Raw genomic sequence first — 18,232 nt, forward strand, 5'->3', positions numbered from 1 at the left:
TTGTTCAAAAAAACGCCTGAATTGTTCAAAACCCCTTAATTAGACATTCTTCACCCTATTGTTCCAAGCCCCTCCAAATAACATTTACATTACATTTAAGAATTCAGCAACTCAAACTACTAAGATTCTGATGAAGAATTTGAGTGCTCCGAAAGATCCGGAAGCTGCAACTTTTCTGCAATTTGATCTAAGCGCTGACAAATATACCGTACATCACCCCTGAGAAGAGCAATTTCTTCCTCAAGTTTTGCCCGTTTAGCTCCATCCTGCTCTTCAACGCCCTTAGCAACCGGTGCTCCTACATCTGCACCCTGTGCTCCTACACCTGCCACTTGTTTTCCAAAATGAAAATTAGAAGCATATATTTTTGCATCATTCTTCTTCTTCTTCCCCACTTCACAATCCTCCCCAGTCAAATCAATATGATAATGGTTAAAAATGTGTGTCAGGAGTTTGCCATAAGGGAGAGCACGATTAGGAGCCAATCTCGCTTACTGCATCATTTTTAGAATGATGTATGGTAGGTTCAACTTCGTTGTTGTATGCACACAATAGGTCACGTAAGCTTCAAATGAATTTAAGCTTTCATGGTGACCACAGCGAGGTACAACATTGTGTTGCACGATGTATGCAATGGCGTGCGGAAGTGGTTTCAGCTGCTACACCTTCACGTGCCTGGTGTCACCTGTATAATTCACCATTATATCCTTAAATGTGACATCCACATTAATCAGGTCCTTGAACTTCTTCTTAGGCTCCCAGAACATAATCTCCTGCAGTTGAGATTTGTAGAATCTGACCTAGCATACGAATATCCAAGGGTATTTCCACCCCTTTAACTTTGTTGTAGGCTCTAATCTTTCCCCCAACTCCTTCGACATACAAATTTTTATAAAATTCTTTCACTAGATACTCATAACACTTGGTATTTACCTCAAGTATTTTTTCCCACCCAAGTTGTCTAAAATTGGCTGCTACACCTACAGCCTCGAACGAAAGAATGTCCACCTCCCTTCCTTCTGCTATAGGTTGCTTCTTTAACCTTTTGGGATCGCATTGGGGATAATCATCATTGAACCACTCCTTCTCAACTTCGAAGACTGCTTTTCTCTTTCCCTTATCCTTCGCCATTCCCTTCCCCTTTGGCCTTCCCTTTGTTGCAACCTTACGACCCATTTCACTAGTACTAGTACAACTGTAATTGCTGCACAGATGAAAAAACATATTACATAAACAACATATTAGATAAACAACATATTATGACAATGAAAGTAAACTATAACAAAACAAATTATAATTCTAAGGATGATACAACCTTAAAGAGAGAAGACGAGCATTCTAAGCATGAAACGATTGCCATCTTCCTAAGGTCAAAAAATACAACAACCCCCTATGACAAACAATATTAAAGAGAGAAGACGCACATTCTCAATTGACTGTATATGTTGCAGGTGGAACACCAATTGAAGGGATATCAGTTTGGTAGTAAAGCATATGGTAGGTATCTCTATATTGATTAGACAAAGTATAACATCTACAGATACTATTGCTTAGGCAATTGTTTGATTTTTTAAGTAACTCAACAATTTTAATACAGCTCTTTTGTAAACTTGCATCCTTAAAGAAGATAAAGACACTCATATGGCTTTTTGTATGCCAAAGCTGGAACCATTGAAGGGGACACGCATGTGTTTAATCAAATCCACTGGAGGAGAGATACTGTCTCTTGGACCTCTATGATCATAGCTCTAGCTGAACATGGTCTAGGAGAAGAATCCATTGCGTTGTTTGAAAAGATGCTTACATTTGGAGTCCAACCTAATCATATAACATACGTAGGAGTGATATTTGCATGTACCAATGCAGGATTAGTAGAAAAGGTCGGAGCTACTTTAATTTGATGCAGAATGTGCACAAGATTGAACCCACCCAAAGCCATTATGCCTGCATGATTGATCTGTTTGGTCGTGCTGGGTTATTTCCAGAAGCTCAAGAAGTCATAGAGAAGATGCCTATCGAACCAGATGTTATAGGTTGGGGTTCACTTTTAGCTTCTTGCAAGGTTCATAAAAACATAGAGTTGGCTAGAATTTGCTGAGTATTGACCCAGAACACAGTAGGGCATATTCTGCTCTTGCCAATGTATATTCTACTTGTGGAAGATGGGCTGATGCTGCTAGGATCTGAAACTTGATGAAAGATAGAGGTGTAAAGAAAGATCAAGGATTTAGTTGGATTCAGATCAAGGATAAAGTTCATGTTTTTGGGGTTGAAGATGGAGTCCATCCATAGAAGGATGCAATCTATCAGGTGATCGGAAAGCTGTGGGAAGAGATAAATAAGAGGTTTCATCCCTGACACTGAAGCAGTATTGCATGATCTAGAAGAGAGTTGAAGGAACATATACTGAGCCATCATAGTGAGAAGCTAGCACTTGCATTTGGGCTTATGAGTACTCCTGAGAAAACGACTCTGAGGATCATGAAGAACCTCAGAGTATGTACTGACTACCATTTGGCATTTAAGTTCATCTCTAAGCTTGTGGGAAAAGAGTTAACCCCTGAGAGATGTCACCCCTTTTCACCATTTCAAAGATGGAACATGTTCTTGTAAGGATTATTGGTAATTGTAGAAAGTTTTAATTTGTTATCATATGATAGAGATGATGTATTCCATGGATGGTTATCTAATACCATGCTAAAATTTACCTTGACATACTTTTTTGTACCATTTGATCACATTCTTGAGCAAATTTAGCTTTTCAAATCGAGCAATTATAGTTTTCATCTTCTCAGGCCAATTTATGTGTTTTTCTCGTTTAAATAGTCAGTGTGTCCTTTGAATTGGGTATTACATTGAGTTCTATCTAGCAGTAAGTTCTGATAGCTAATGTGTATATACAAGCAGTGTGAACTCTATCTTTCGTGGTGCTGATTTTTGTGTATTGGCGGTTTGAAACTAATCTTATGTTTTCTGCTTATCATAGGCTCTAAAGGAATCTGATTTGTGAATATGTCAGAATTGTATCTTCTTCATCTCTGGTATAGCTTGGTCTACTTTGTAAGCTTAAATCATTCAAAGTTGTCTTACCATTGAAGTAAGAATGTTGTGCTAATTTCCTCCACCGTTTGAAAGCTTTGTTTAACTAAATTGGATTTTAGTTTTTCACTGCTAGGAGGGTTTTCACGCCGCTTTGTGTTACCTTATTACTCCTTTTTGTTTTTCTTTGCATTTGACTTGCTAATTTGAAGATCTCCAGACATCCCAAAACTAATAGTGATGTCAAGGTTTCATTGTTCCCCCCCTTAGTAGTTCCCATGCTGGAGAAATTTGTGTGGTTCTGGTTCTCGAATGCATATTCAATTTGTCTAACTAAATTGGATTTTACTTTTTTCATTGGGAGGAGGGTTTTTCACACCTTTTTCTTTTCTGTTATCATTGTTAAGACTTGTTTCTTTCTTACTCATCTCTGCTTCTTTTTTTTTTTTTTTCCAACTTGCTCATTTCCACACTTTTGGATATCCAAAGCTAATAGAAAAGTCATGGATTTCTCACTATATTCCCTTTCTATAGTTCCCATGCTGGAGAAATTTGTCTTACTCTGGTTCTCTAGCTGCTGGAGAATGCATATCAGCAAATCCAATCTGTTTTTATTGCTTCTGCTTATCTAGGCTTCATAACCTTGCTTTGGCATTCATCCTCTCCACCCACCCCCCCAAGTTAAAACATAGGGAAGTAAAAATCCACCTATGGTTCTGTCCTCATTCCCTCAGGACTGGAAATGCAAATTCCTTCTTTCCATTGTCACTGACAATCTTTAGAACACAAGAACAGAGAAGCAAAGGACCAACTGAATGAGCATAAATAAGACCAATACGTTTCTCAATCTGGGGAAGCAGGAAAGGGAGAAATCTGAATCAAATCAATTAAGGAAAGCTACCAGGTTTGACGAGGCTCGGATTGCTTGGACGAGTAAATGATTGTTGTTAATAAGTGTCTTTATCTTCTTTAACTATGCAATAACAGATATTGGAACTGTTACAATACCACAAACCGTATATATGCACAAAAAAAAAAAAAAAAAAAACAGTTCGGATCGAAAGGATCTAGGACAAATTTGTGGTATCTTACTTGTGTGTATCTAAGTTCGAATCCATCCATTCAAAAGTATCAGTGGCAAATGCTTTCAAACTTGGCATCTTTCATTGACCAACCATGGGCCATTGGAGGAGATTGAAACTCATATCTTAAGCCAATTGATCGTCAAGGGGATAGGCCTTTAACTTCTGTATCCTTAGCTCCATTCCAATCTTTTGTTAATGAGTTTGGCATGGTCAAACTCCATTCTACTAGAAGCAACTATACATTGTCAAATAAAAAAGAAATGCTCATCGAATTGAGGGACTACTGGATCTAGTTATATGCAACATGGAATGGTTTTCTAAATTCCCAGAGGCTACTATCCACCATATTATTATCTCTCATTCTGATCATAAGGCACTTTTTCCTAAGGGTGGATCCACAGGAAGGAAAACATAGGCATCCTTTCAGGTTTGAGCTCTTTTGGACTCATGAAGAATCTTATCTGGACCTTCTTATTCAGAGTTGGGCAGTGCCCGTTAATGTATCTCCTTCATATATTCTGGCAAGCTATCATCTTTATCTTCTTCTTTAAGATCTTGGAATAACAAAACAGTGAAAAAGTTGGAGCTCAAAGAAAAGGCTCTAAGGAATTTTGTTGTTGTGCATGAAAGTGTGAACTTGGAGGACAGATTAGAGCAATGTATATCGAAGAAAAGCATAGACTCGCCCTTCATTACTCTTACACCTAAGGTAGACTCCCCTCACACAGTAGGAGATTTTAGCCAATCAGTATCTACAATATGAGCTACAAAATCATTTCCAAGATTTTGGTGAATCGCTTGAAACATATTGTCCCTTATCTAGTTTCCTTTCAACAAAATGGCTTTGTCAAAGGTCGGCACATTCAGGACAATATTCTCATTGCACATGACATTCTTAAGAAGATCAATCGACACAAGACAAGAAAGAAAGGTCTTATGGCAATCAAACTTGATATGAGCAAGGCATATGATCGCCTGAAATGGAACTTCATTCAGCAGGCCCTTCATTTATATGGCTTCTCTCCTAAGTGGATTGAGTGGATTATGTTCTATGTTACAACAGTTAAATACTCCCTTCTTATTAATGGATCAGTTGCAGGCAACTTCTGTCCTACCAGGGGACTTTGACAGGGGGATCATCTCTCACCGTATTTATTTATACTATGTGTTGAACTATTGACCTTGCATTTAGAGCTGCTTGCTATGGAATAGAAGAAATTAAAAGGCATTCAACTAGTATATGGAGGTGTATCACATCTTGCTTTTGTTGATGATTTAATCTTATTTTTGGTCTAGCTACAAAGGCAAAAGCTCAAACTTTCGGCTAGATTATTTAGGACTATTGCTCTCAATCGGGGCAGGAGCTGAATTCAACAAAACCAAAGGTCATTATAGTCCGAGTACACCAGCCAATCGGAAGAGGGATCTTTCGATCCGGTTTCATATGACGCCAACATAAATAATGGATATCTACCTGGGTATTCCTCCCTCTCTTTTTAGGTAAGTTAAAGAAAAAGCATTGTCATATTCTTCTAGCTCTACTTAATGGGAGGTTGCAAGGGTTGAAGACTAAAATCTTATCATCTTCGGGGAAAGCAATCATCCTTATGCAATATACTCTTGCCGCCTTACCAACTCATTTCATGTTATGCTTCAAGATGCCTTCGACAACTCTGAAGGACATGGAGAAATTTATGCGGTCCTTTTATTGGTCTAATGGAGAAAAGCAACATGTTCACATGGTGGACTGACATACTCTTTGCTCTCCAAAATCTTAAGGTGGTTTGAATTTTAGAAACCTTCAAGCAATTAACTTGATGCTTTTGTCTCAAAAGGCATGGGAATTACTTCGTTTTCAAAATTTTATGTGGGGTAGATTAATGCACCACAAATATTGCAAACATTGCACTTTTTTGGAACTGCAACCACAACCGATAGACTCATGGGGATGGCGCTCTATTCTAAAGGGGTGGGATCTCATCAAGTAGGGCATGTTCATATAGGTCAAAAATGGCAATCAAATTAATCCTTGGACTTCTAATTGGATTCCTGACAGTTTGCCTGATTTGGGCTGCTATCCCTTACCAAGGAATGTACCCTCTAAAGTGGCTCAATTGATTGACGGTCATTCTCATACTTAGGACCGGGGACTCCTGTTCACTTGGTGGCCTAGACATATGGTCAACAAATTCTTGCCATTCCAATCCCCCAGCTACCCATTGAAGATCGCATCATCTGGTACTAGACTACGTGAAGACATTTTCGATTAGATCTACTTACAGGTTGACCTTCCTTCATCTCCATGATGAGAAGGGAATTGCAGAAACTAACTTCATAATCAACAGACAAAAGAGAAAAGACAATCTATGGAGACCAATCTTGTATGCCAAGCCATTTATCCCCCTCCCCCCCGTCAAACAAAAAAATTATATAAAAAAACCCTGTTCCCCAACCATAACTGCTACAAAATACTTGAAAACAACTGATAATAGAACAAAACAAGACCAAAGGCTATATAATATATCCACATGCTGCAATAAAATCTTCGCATCTGATCTTAAATTAGCTTGAAACAAATTTGAGAGAAAAGAGAAGCAGAGGACCATTCGGCTCATTTTTCCACCATAATCATATAACTAATGTGAGAGCTGTACAAGTGGCAAACTCATATAGAGAAAAAGATAGGCTATCTTTGAAGTTAAGCATTCTAGAAGGAAAAAAAAAATTTGTGTGTGTATTCACGGCATGAGATGAGGGGTAGTATTTCTATTTCCCATATACTGGATCAAATAATCATTATAAAACCCAAAATACTGGACTCTACAATGGATGAAACAGAATGACTTAGAACCATTATCAATTTAGAACCAAACCATCCACTCTCAAACAAGGAAATGCAGTGAAAACGTTAGCCAAAATCGACAAAAGAGATTGGGAGAGATGATGGATACCTGAATAATTCGGTTTGCCTAGAACAAGAGGATTCGAGGTTGACCTAGAACAAGAGTTGGGGCAGAAGATATCGATTGAAAATGTCTTTGCAGAGCTGCTCTGCAAGTGCGTGTTCAAGGGTAAGTACACCTGCAACGCACACCATGTCTCAAGCTGCAACCCCCAAATCACATATCACAATCTTCATTCAGATCTTTTTTCCCTCTCATGGTTATTCTTAACCCATTATTCTATTGCACCACAAAACCTTGAAAAGACTGAATCAACAAATACAACAACATGATGAGAAAAAGAGGCCTGATGTCCAACGACAAGATCACCCATTTTGTTATTTGCCGACAAAATTTAGTTTATCATGAGGCAATCAAGGTCTGGCTCAGTTTCTACATGCCAAGTTCCTAGGTATCTTTCATTACCAAGCATTCTCTTTATTTCTTTCATACATGGCACAACCAATTTAAAACATCACCCACCAAAGCATGCACCACACCACGCTATTTGGAACTTGGAACATTGTACAAATCATTCACAGTTCACAAATATCATTACATACCTCTAACAAAAAGCCATTTCTTCACCAACACAAGAAAACAAAAGAAAAAATAAGCTTCCAACATAATGTCAATGCCTCATAACTTGATTAAAATTTTACCATCAGTATATACAAGAAAGGAAAGAATGCTAGACAAAAAAGTATCCAAAAACAGAATACCAGAACTATTAGCTGCAATGCCATTTATTTGAAAGTTCTAGGAATAAATTTTGGAAAAGAAAATAGTGCACAGAGTCCTAAGAATCATATCTAAAGGGGAAAAAAACCTTTGGATGCTGACAGATGTGGCTTCAATGTTTGATTGTAGGTAGTAGCTTCTAAGGACTGCCCTGAAGATGAGAAATTAAACACTTCCGCTTCACCACTTAGAAATAAAATATACAGGAACTCCAAATCAGAACTACAAACAATTGACCAAATTCTAGGGCAAAGGATGTGATTTATAGAAGGAGAAACAATCAAACTTCTGGCTTGCGATTCCAGGCTGGTCGTCTTCTTCGATCGCACCACCACTCTGCCAGAAACTGCATAGAAGAGTCATCGAGAGAAAGAAAACGATGAATAGAAGAGTCATTGAGAGAAGAAAACGATGAACTTCCAAGATGCGATCCAAAAGACTGGATAAATTCTTTGATTACCTCATGTCACCATTTTCACGTCTCAACTTGAAAAGAAAACAATGAACTATCAAGATGCGATCAATGGGACAAGGAGTTTGAATCTGTAATCGTATAAACTCCTAAGATGCGATCAACGGAAAGCTTGTCTTGCTAGCTTCTCTTGATTTTCTTCTTCTCCAGCTTGGTTCAGAGCTCCAAAAACGTCAAATGAAATGGGCGGGGTGAAGAACAGGGGTTTGGTTTTGGGTAGTTTCAAAATGTTTTGAAAATGGTTGTTTATACGATTACAGATTTGTGTATATACGTATAGGGCTTGGTTATATAATACCTCATAAAACGTATATATCAATCTTATACTAACCCACTCAAACTGCCCAGACGGACCGCTGGGTTTGCATCAGACCGAACCGAACTAAGAAAACAAGCTTTATGAGGTGGGTTTTGAATTAAATTCATTAATTTAATGAGAGGATGATGCCAGCCGTCCGATTAGATCGGACGGCTGGCTGCACGGTCAAGCGCATTAATGAGGCACTACTGAAGCAAAATTGCTGTTTCCTCATTTTTGGCAGTTAAAATCGTATTTGATAATAATAGAATGGTACGTTTCTAGGACAAAATAGGCACAAAATCTTGTTTAGTAATTACAAAAATAGGCAAGTGTCCATTCTTCTTTTCTTTTTGTTAAATAAAAACCATCTTCAAAACACATTTAAGACAATTATTTAAACTTAACCCCTAATTGTTTATAACACCACAAATATAGTCACAAAAGATAACAATTAAACTAAATGTCCAATAACCAACGGGGGTTGGTCCAAGTGGTAAGCAACTTGGTCCGCTGAAGCAAGGTTCCGGTATCGAAACCTTGTGGATGCAAAAAATCCCCGCTGGGAGACTCACCCACCACAGCCAGGTGTGCGGCCCGGGTCGAACACCGGATTAGTTAGGGCAAAGCCTTGGAACCAGGGTTGGCAACCAAAAAAAAAAAAAAAAAAACTAAATGTCCAATAATATAATCTTTCAAGTGATTAATGCAATCTTGTGATCGTTGCCAATTGATTTGCAATTGTCTTCTTTAAATCATACATTTGCCTTGCTTCATTTTGACTATTGTTGCTGCCAAGGGAAGATATATATTCTTGTGATGTAACTTCTTCAAGTTCTCAATTCGAGTCTCTATATTCTTAAAACAATTTAACAACAATTTGGTGGTCACAGATATAATTGTGAATAGCACAACAAGCAATCACAATTGAGATTTGAGGTTCTATTGAAAATCCATGACGTATTTTTTCCAAAATTTAAAATCTACTCTTTAGGCACTCAATCATCGTTCTATAACGTTCATTACAAAAGAATGCATGTGCAGGAAAATTTCAACTACACTCCTTGTTGGTTGATTTCTCTCCCTGAAGTCTTGCAAATGATATCTAGTCCCTTTGAAGAGTATCATGTATTCCGACACGGTCAGGTACTTGGCAACCACATAATACTTACCTAAGAAAACATAAATTAATAAGTGTGAGTCACATCAGCTTAAATTCGATAAAGTACTAAAATGAATCAAAGAAAATAATTTATTATTTTCCTGGAGGAGAATGAGGAAAATTCAAAGTTGAATCAGTGATTGCTTCTCTACACACTCAGCAATCATTAGTAGAACCCTCCCAACCAGCATACACGAATGTAAACTTCATGTCAAAGGAAGAGACACACATGATATTTTGTATAGTAATTCCTTTTATTCCACAATACGGTATTTGATCCTCATCTGGTCCTATTGCATGTATGTGAGTGCCATCAATGGCACCAATACAATCCTAATGTAGTACAATGAATATCGTAGAAAAATTAGAATTCACCTTAATATATAAATATAAGTGGTTGGTTGAAAAAGAAAAACCATAATATACCTTCAAGAAAGGATACATCTTTGGGTTTGTTCGATCTAAGATGGAAGTGGATTAAGGTTAGACAGCCTTATGTTTTTCTTGCTTAACTTCAAAAAAGCTTCTAACACATTATAAAGTATTTTGTTGGGATTTTATAATTATTAATTTAATTATATGCCCAAGGGCAATATTGGAAAAGTCACTATTTAGGCGGTTACAAAATATAGGTTATACATTTGTAACCACCGCATCACTTAAGTGAAAGAGTGAATTATTTGTGCGTGAGAATTTTCAGAAAGGCGGCTCCCATCTCTCCCTCTCCCTTTCTCCAAGAAATGTAAGAAGGAGAAGCCGTAGGAGGTTTCCTTCCCTTTGCTTTAGATCTCCTGACCATCCTTTCCACATGGCATTTGGATTGTGGAACTTGTTCCCTTTCCTAGTGATTGTGGAATCACCCCGGGTGGAGCTTTGGTGGAGGAATGAGGACGTGGGTCCAGATTACTTCCGTTGCAGATACTCTATAATTTAGGAAAATAAATCCAGGTAAGGATCTTTCCCCTATCAATTATGAAATTGAAAATTATATGGAGTATTACCAACATTGGTATCAGAGCCGTGGTTCCCATGATTCTCGGTTCCTCCCCATTGTTTATTTTTATTGTATGGATCCAATGGGAGGATCAAGGGTTTATGGAACCCATGGAGAATCCGAGGTTTAATAGGAAACCCATGGGAGAATTGATAGGGTTTTTAGAAACCCTTATGTTTTGGTTCAGATCCGAGTGGGAAGATCCTTGTGAATTTCCCTTATGAATTTTTGCATGAATTGATAATCCATGAGAACTATTTTTGTTTAGAGCAAATTGCACTGGCACCCCAAAATGAAAGCCTAAAAACACTGACACCCCACTTTATGTTTAAAAAACACATAGGTCCTATTCTGTTAGAATGGTTATTACTTGGTTAGTCATATTTTTGCAGATTATTATACCCTTGACCAAGGAATGAAACTAGTTAAATATAGTCGGAAAATCGTCGATTTTTCGGCAATTCAGCGAAAACCATTTTCCGGCGAATCAAATGACGTTGAAGGAGAAGAAGAAGAAGAAGAAAGAAGGAGAAAGAAAGAGAGTAGCAGTGACCGTGCTCAAACGACGTTGAAGGAGAAGAAGAAGAAAGAAAGAGAAAGAAACAGAGTAGCAGCGACAGTGCACAAACGACGTTGAAGAAGAAGAAGGAGAAGAAGAAGAAGAAGAAGAAAGAAAGAAAGAGAAAGAAACAGAATAGCAGTGGCAGTGCTCAAACGATGTTGAAGGAGAAGAAGAAGAAGAAAGAAAGAGAGAAAGAAACAGGGTAGCAGCAGTGTTGATGGAGGGTTCTGCATCAGCGATTTTCGGTGAAATCTCCGGCGAACCGGTTCGCCAGGTAGTGAACCGGCGAACTCTGTAGGAAGTTTGCATCCTGCTCGCAATCTCCTTAGCATGGTTGGAGGACCTCATTACCAAGTTCGCCTGGGTCGCAAAGATGGGTTAATTTCCCTTGCTTCCCACGTTGATGGTAATCTCTTGAATTCCACAGCCGCCCCTGCAATTTCAACTTTTCTTCTCTGATTCAGAGCAGATAAAAAAAACCCAACATTTTCCTCTCTTCAATCTTCCAATTCATACTCTGTTCCACTACTTACAGAGAGCAATTTCAAGTTTACGAAGATGGGTTTCTCTAGTTTCGTGGCTATCGTGTTGGTATTGGGTTCGTTGTTGAGTTCTTCAATTGCTCAGGCACCAAGATCTGCTCCCAGAATCGCTCCTGTGGCTACTCCAACAACTCCAGTTCCAGCTTCTGCTTCGTCGGCTCTTGCTCCGGCACCGACGGTTTCATCTAGGCCACCTGCACCATCACCTTCCATGGCTACACCAACACCCTCTCTTGCACCAACTCCAACTCCAACTCCAACTTCAACTCCAACACCATCTCCGACAACCTCTCCGGCCCCTGCTCCCGTTAGCACTCCTGCTAGCTCTCCCATGTCGCAACCGCCTCAGTTGGTTCTAGTTCCATCTGAATCTCCAATTTCAACCCACATTGTCCTAACCCTTTACAATCTAGTCTACGCTCTCATCGTCGATATTCTGGCAAAAGTTCGCTGGGTTCGTTGGTTAGCAAGAGAGTGGTGGTAGGGCTTGGCGGCATGAATCATGATCGTCATCGGCAGCAGCAGGAGAAACGCCAACCAACCACTCCGTCCATGAATTTCGATTTTAGCAAGGGTATTTTTGGAATTAAAAAAATTTTAATAGTGGATTAACAGTTTCACTAACGAGATGGACTAGTGTTGTGAAACCCAGCCCTAACCTTGACCCGGAAACCTTGTTATTTGTAGGTCCGATGACCCGAAGTAAAGTAAGAAGTCAGCTTTGGGCCATCCCAGTAGAGGACTTGGTGTCTGGCTTTGAATCCATGAAGGTTGATGATGAGGTTCTATTTATGGAAACAGAATCCTGATGAAGATCTAATTAGTTGATGGACTTGGAGTGCTCTCTATCTTGGTTTGAAGGCATTTCTACCTACTAGGTAAGTCACTTGACTTGTGTGCAAAACCCCTTTAGGATTGGATTTGATCTGGACCTTCAATTCCCTGTTTTGGCCTTGCTTTGTCGGCATTGGTCGACCGATTGGTCGACTGGGCCAGTCGACCAATCCACTCGACCAATGGGTGCTGTCTTTGGCAATTAGGTTGATTCTTGCTCTATTTAAGTCTAACCTCGAGTCCACTTCGTATTTGCTGCCTCCAAACCCTCTGGAACGAACCAAAGACCTCTCGCAACTCATCTCTCTTGCATCCTTGGAGTTTTCTTGGCGGATCTTCGTCGGAACTCTTCTTTTTGCATCAAAAGGTATGTCTACTCTCTCTTCTTCTCCTCCATCTTTGTTTTTCTTTCCTTTTTGAGTTGAGACAGTAGAAGAGATGCTGCATTCTCTGTTGCAAACATCTCTGAACATGTTCTCATGATCATCCTAAGGATTTAAGGCTAGAACAATGATCTTAACCATGATCATTGCAAGCTTTTGAAGGATTCATGATCAAACCATGATTTAATCTCTGTTAATCTTCTAATCTGAATTCTGATCTCTTTGGATCTTCTTTCATTGATCATGTTAGTGGTTAATGGTTGTGTTTTCTTTCCATGATCCATAATCCATAGAATTCTAGTTGTTCTCTTCTACCTTACTATGTGTTCTTCATGATGCATGATAGTACATATATGGTAGGTTTTATTTCCTTATTTAGATTTATGCTTCTAAGCCTTATTCCATGAAGACCTATGCATGTTTTCATGTTTTCATTACCGAAAGCAATGATCCATCCTCCTATAGTTCTTGTCCTTGTTTTCTATTTCAAAATCCATCAAGATCCATGTTTGATTTATTTATGGTAACTTTTTGTTTCCTAATTTGGATCTTGATACCTTGATTTGATTAGTGTTTTGAGGTCCCCTTTATGTTAGGATACTACTGATATAGTCTACCCCTTGATTAGTACCCTTTTGAACCACCAAATTCGGATTTCATATCTTAAAACTCTGATTTTATAAGCTATCATCTCGCATTGGTCGACTGATTGGTCGACTGGACCACTCGACCAATCCACTCGACCAATGAGTTCAGCAACTCCAGAATTGGTCTGTTTCGGATATTTTGATATATATTCTGCTAGGGATCTTTCCTAATATGTTGTATATACTTGTTTAGGACCTTCTTCTCAAGTTTGCCAAGATCTTACTTGATTTCTTAGGATTCTTTGCGAGTTATAAAAGGTAAGGATGGTTATTTCCTTAATTACATAGATAGCATGAATCTAGTTTCTATATTTGAATATCATTAATATGTTTCCTAAATTAGATTCTTACAATGATATACTACTGTTGCATAACTTTGATTACAGTAGCATTACTTATTCATATTGAATTGATTCATGATTGATTTACTTACCAATGTTATACAAGTGATTGTAAATATTGATTTCTTTCCATATATGGAGTTACCATATATGTGATGTTATGAATTGATGCATGTGTATGCTTACGTATGGTTTGGAAAGGAGAGGTGTCCTTTTGACACTTCGTCCTTGGACTACTACGGGAATATTATGGGATGTTTCCGGAGATGCCCTCTGGACACCTTCCTAAACTGTTGGATGACATATATAGGATTGTCTAGTAGTGTTTGGCTAGGATGTCCTGTTATGTCGACCCTAATCGGAGGGGTATTGAGACCGAACGACCCGTGGTAGCAATGGGGATTCATGGGCGCTCAAGACCGGTAACCAACCCGTGAGAGGACAGGAATCACATTGTGGGGGCCATTTATTGGTAGGGTTGCATATGGTTAGACTTGGGCTCACGGGCGCTTAAGACCGGTAACCAACCCGTGAGAGGACGTGAGAGCTTCCCGTTTACCATATGTGGATGATCAATAGGGTTGGTGAGTCCGTAGTCCGAGGGACTATGAGGACTCTAGTGTGAAGGATACCGGAAAGGATCGTCAGTGGACGAGGAATGGAAGTATCTGGATCTGACTTGATGTAACCAAGTAGAAGACTTGCATTTGGCTAGGTTTTACCCCGACATGCGCCAAGCATTTATACCAAATGGTTGTGAGAGAGTGTGTTGACTTAACCCCCCGCCAAGGCTTGTCCCGAGGGATGAAGGACCCATTACCAATCGGCTGCTCAAGACCGGTGAAATGATCCGTGAGAGAATCCAAGATATCTTAAATGGTTGAGGATGTGAGTGGACTTTCCTAAAGAAGTACGGTGCTATGACTTAAAGCATGTCTGCCAATAGAGACCAGCATACATAGAGTTAGAATCATTCATTCATTGTTTGTCTCATATCATATTGCATTTATGATTGTTCGGAATCCCGCCATTTATGTTATTATGGATTTTAATCGCCTTACCGAGTTTCTTTGAAACTCATTCCTTTATTGTACAATGTTGTTAGACTATCCTGCAGTACTTGAGTACTATGATGGTTCCTATGAGGAAGCGCAAGGCGAAGAGACATATCTCCAGGAAGGTGATTGCGGTTACCACAATTACTCCGAAGATCCCACGGGTGGTTATGCTCCGTACGATGCTTAGTCCGACCATTGAGTGGAAGCGTCCTTGTGCTATTTATGAGATCTATACCTACAAGGATGTCGTCTACAAAGTGGAGAATAATTTAGTTACCCAATGTACTTGCTACTCGGGATTAGCTTTTATCTAGTTTATTCTTTAGAGCTACTTTTCCGCTGGATGTAAAGTGGGATTTTTGCTTCACTTTACTTATCTGTTTGACACTCTGATTATATCTATTATTCTAATTCATTTATGATTCATTCTTTCTTTATTGAATCTATGATTTATCTTCCGCACTCTTGTTATGATTGTTCATGATTATGTTATTGTTTATGTGGGAGGTTGATCACTCGATACCCGATCTTCGGGCCGTGGATCACACTCTCGGGTATGCCGGATAGGGTACCGGCTGGGAGGGCGTGATGATTGGTATCGAGCCCAAGGTTCGAGGAGATCCTAACCACAAAAGACAACAATCGAACATTCCCGAGTCATTGATCCGAAATGACTCTTCTACTCTTAGAAGTGAATAATAGAACACAGAATTAGAAACTTGACCTTTGAGGCATAACAGAACATTTCTGAATAACATATCATAATTATACTTGAACAAATGACACTAATGCAAGGAAAAGAAAAGTGCATAACATACAATAATTAAAGAGAAACAAAATGAACTTCATTAATTTCAAAAGTTTTTACAATGATTACATCCGAAATGCATAAATGGAAAATCCTAAAGTACGGTCTATCTAGGTGATCTACTCGATCTCTCGTATGCTCCGAACTCCTCTCGCTAACCGAGTCACCCGATGCTCTATCCTATCCCGTCGTGACTCCATCCTCTCGTACATCTGCTCCCGTCCGACCTCCATCCTCTCTAGCATGGAAGTCATCGATCTCATCTCGTGCACTAAGATCTGAAGTCTCCGGAACCGCATGTGAAGGGCCGCCGCCTCGAAGTGTGATGAAGGAAACACGTGATGCACAGAGCTCAGCCTCGCGCATATCTCGTATCATCTCCGGCCCGATCATCACTATCGGGACCGATATCCTCTCCTCCATCCTCTCGATCCCCGATCCTCATCCTCCGATTCATCATCATCCTCACCCTCTGGACCAGGAGATCTCTCTAACCGATGTAGTCTCATCCGTCGAATGGTCCGAGTCCCAATGGGGTATCCCCGTGATCTAGTGTCCATCGGAGTATCCTCGAATCTCACCCCGAAATGCCCGAAGATCAAAGTCGAAGCCTCCCATAGCAAAGGTTCCGCATGCTAGGCCGCAGAACTAAGTCCAAGCATGACCCGCTGAATGATGTAGGAGAGATCGATCTCGAAGCCCATGTAGATGCGGTAAATGACCAAGGCCTCCATCACCGTGACCCGATGGTGATGTCCGGCTTTCGGCATGATGTTTCGGCCGACTATGCGACCGATAATACGTGCAGAACCCGTCATCCATCCGCTAGTCCACGGTGTGAAGCATCGGCGGCTATCCCATAGCGTAGAGCATATCTCGCGAAGCACGTATGGCATCGATGGCTGTCCCGGATCTGCTCCCCGCAGGTATCCACACACACCGCTGTGGATAGTAAGGGACCCTGCAAGATCTCGGCCGGTGTCCGGGTAGAGAAGCGAATCCGAGTCCGAAGGACCCCGCTCCCGAGGACAAGTTTGAGTGGATGTCCCCGGCCCCGAGCCTCCTCTCGTGTAAGTAAGGTTGCTTGAAGAACAACCTCACTAGCTCCGGGTATACCGGCAAATCCTCGGTGAAGAGGTGAGTCCACCGTAAAGTGTCGAACCTCTGCCGGATCCTAAAGGCTCGAGCTGGCGTAAGTGAAGTAGACGCCCCATCTCGATGTTACAATAGCTGAAGTAGGCCTCGTACGCAAACTCGGCCCGAGGTGTGTCAAATAGGTCCGGTCTCCTAACCTCCTCTCTCGGGCTCGAAAGGAACCCGACCTCTGCCCCTAAGAGCACCTACGATGCGACCTCGACCTCTACCTCCTCCTCGTCCTCCCCTCTGCATGATGTATCTGTGGAAGAGACAAGAGACATTCCCAATTAATGCTATTTCAAGATTTGAGCCAAAAGGGTATTTTCGTAATTTTTTGGAAAATTTCAAATTTGGGGGAAATTTGATTTGAACATACTAGCATGTGCACAATACTTGGAATTTCATGTCTATGAAGTTGTTTTGATGAAAATCGATCGAAAACTTGGATTAAAGCGAAAAATTCAGCAAGAAGAAATTTGGGGATTTTGCAATTTAGGTCAAAATTGGATTTTTGAAAAGTTGAAATTGGTTAAATCAAATTGTATGGACCTATCTACAATGTCATCTTGAGCATGTAGCATTTGATCTCGTGCGAAAATTTCAAGCGGTTTGAGAGAAAACGAAATTTTTCTAAAGATATCGATTTCGGTATAAAACTTTGCGAGATGAGCACCAAATGTGTTAAAACTTGTTGTCTATGCATGTCATTGTGTTTAAAACCTAGGGAATATGTTTCTAAGCATTCCTAAGCATGATTTCTAGCATTGGATACAAGTAAAGCATGGTTTTATTGAAATGCAAGCATGAGAAGATGAAAATGGAAGAAAGAATGAGAGATTTACCTTGTTTGTGAAGATGGTGTGTTGTGGTGTTGTTGTTGAAGCACTAAATCACCTCAAGAACACTTGTGGGAACTCTTGGATATTTTCCCTAGAGCTCTCTCACCTTTGGAAGAAGTTAGAATGAGGTTGGAATGTGGAAATGAGGCTTATAATGCGAATTTTCGCATTACTCGTCTTCATTGGTCGACCGATTGGTCGACCGGGTCACTCGACCAACCACTCGACCAATGGTCACAGTGACCTCATTTGCCGTTGAATTTTTGGAAAATGTGATTTTTGCCTTATGGAATATTGTTTGATGACTATATGGATATATTTGAGCATGATTTAAGTTTTCAAATCATT

Source organism: Hakea prostrata, chromosome 9 (genome assembly GCF_041222555.1).
Source record: "Hakea prostrata isolate BN-2017 chromosome 9, UWA_Hpros_2, whole genome shotgun sequence".
Lineage (NCBI taxonomy): Eukaryota > Viridiplantae > Streptophyta > Magnoliopsida > Proteales > Proteaceae > Hakea > Hakea prostrata.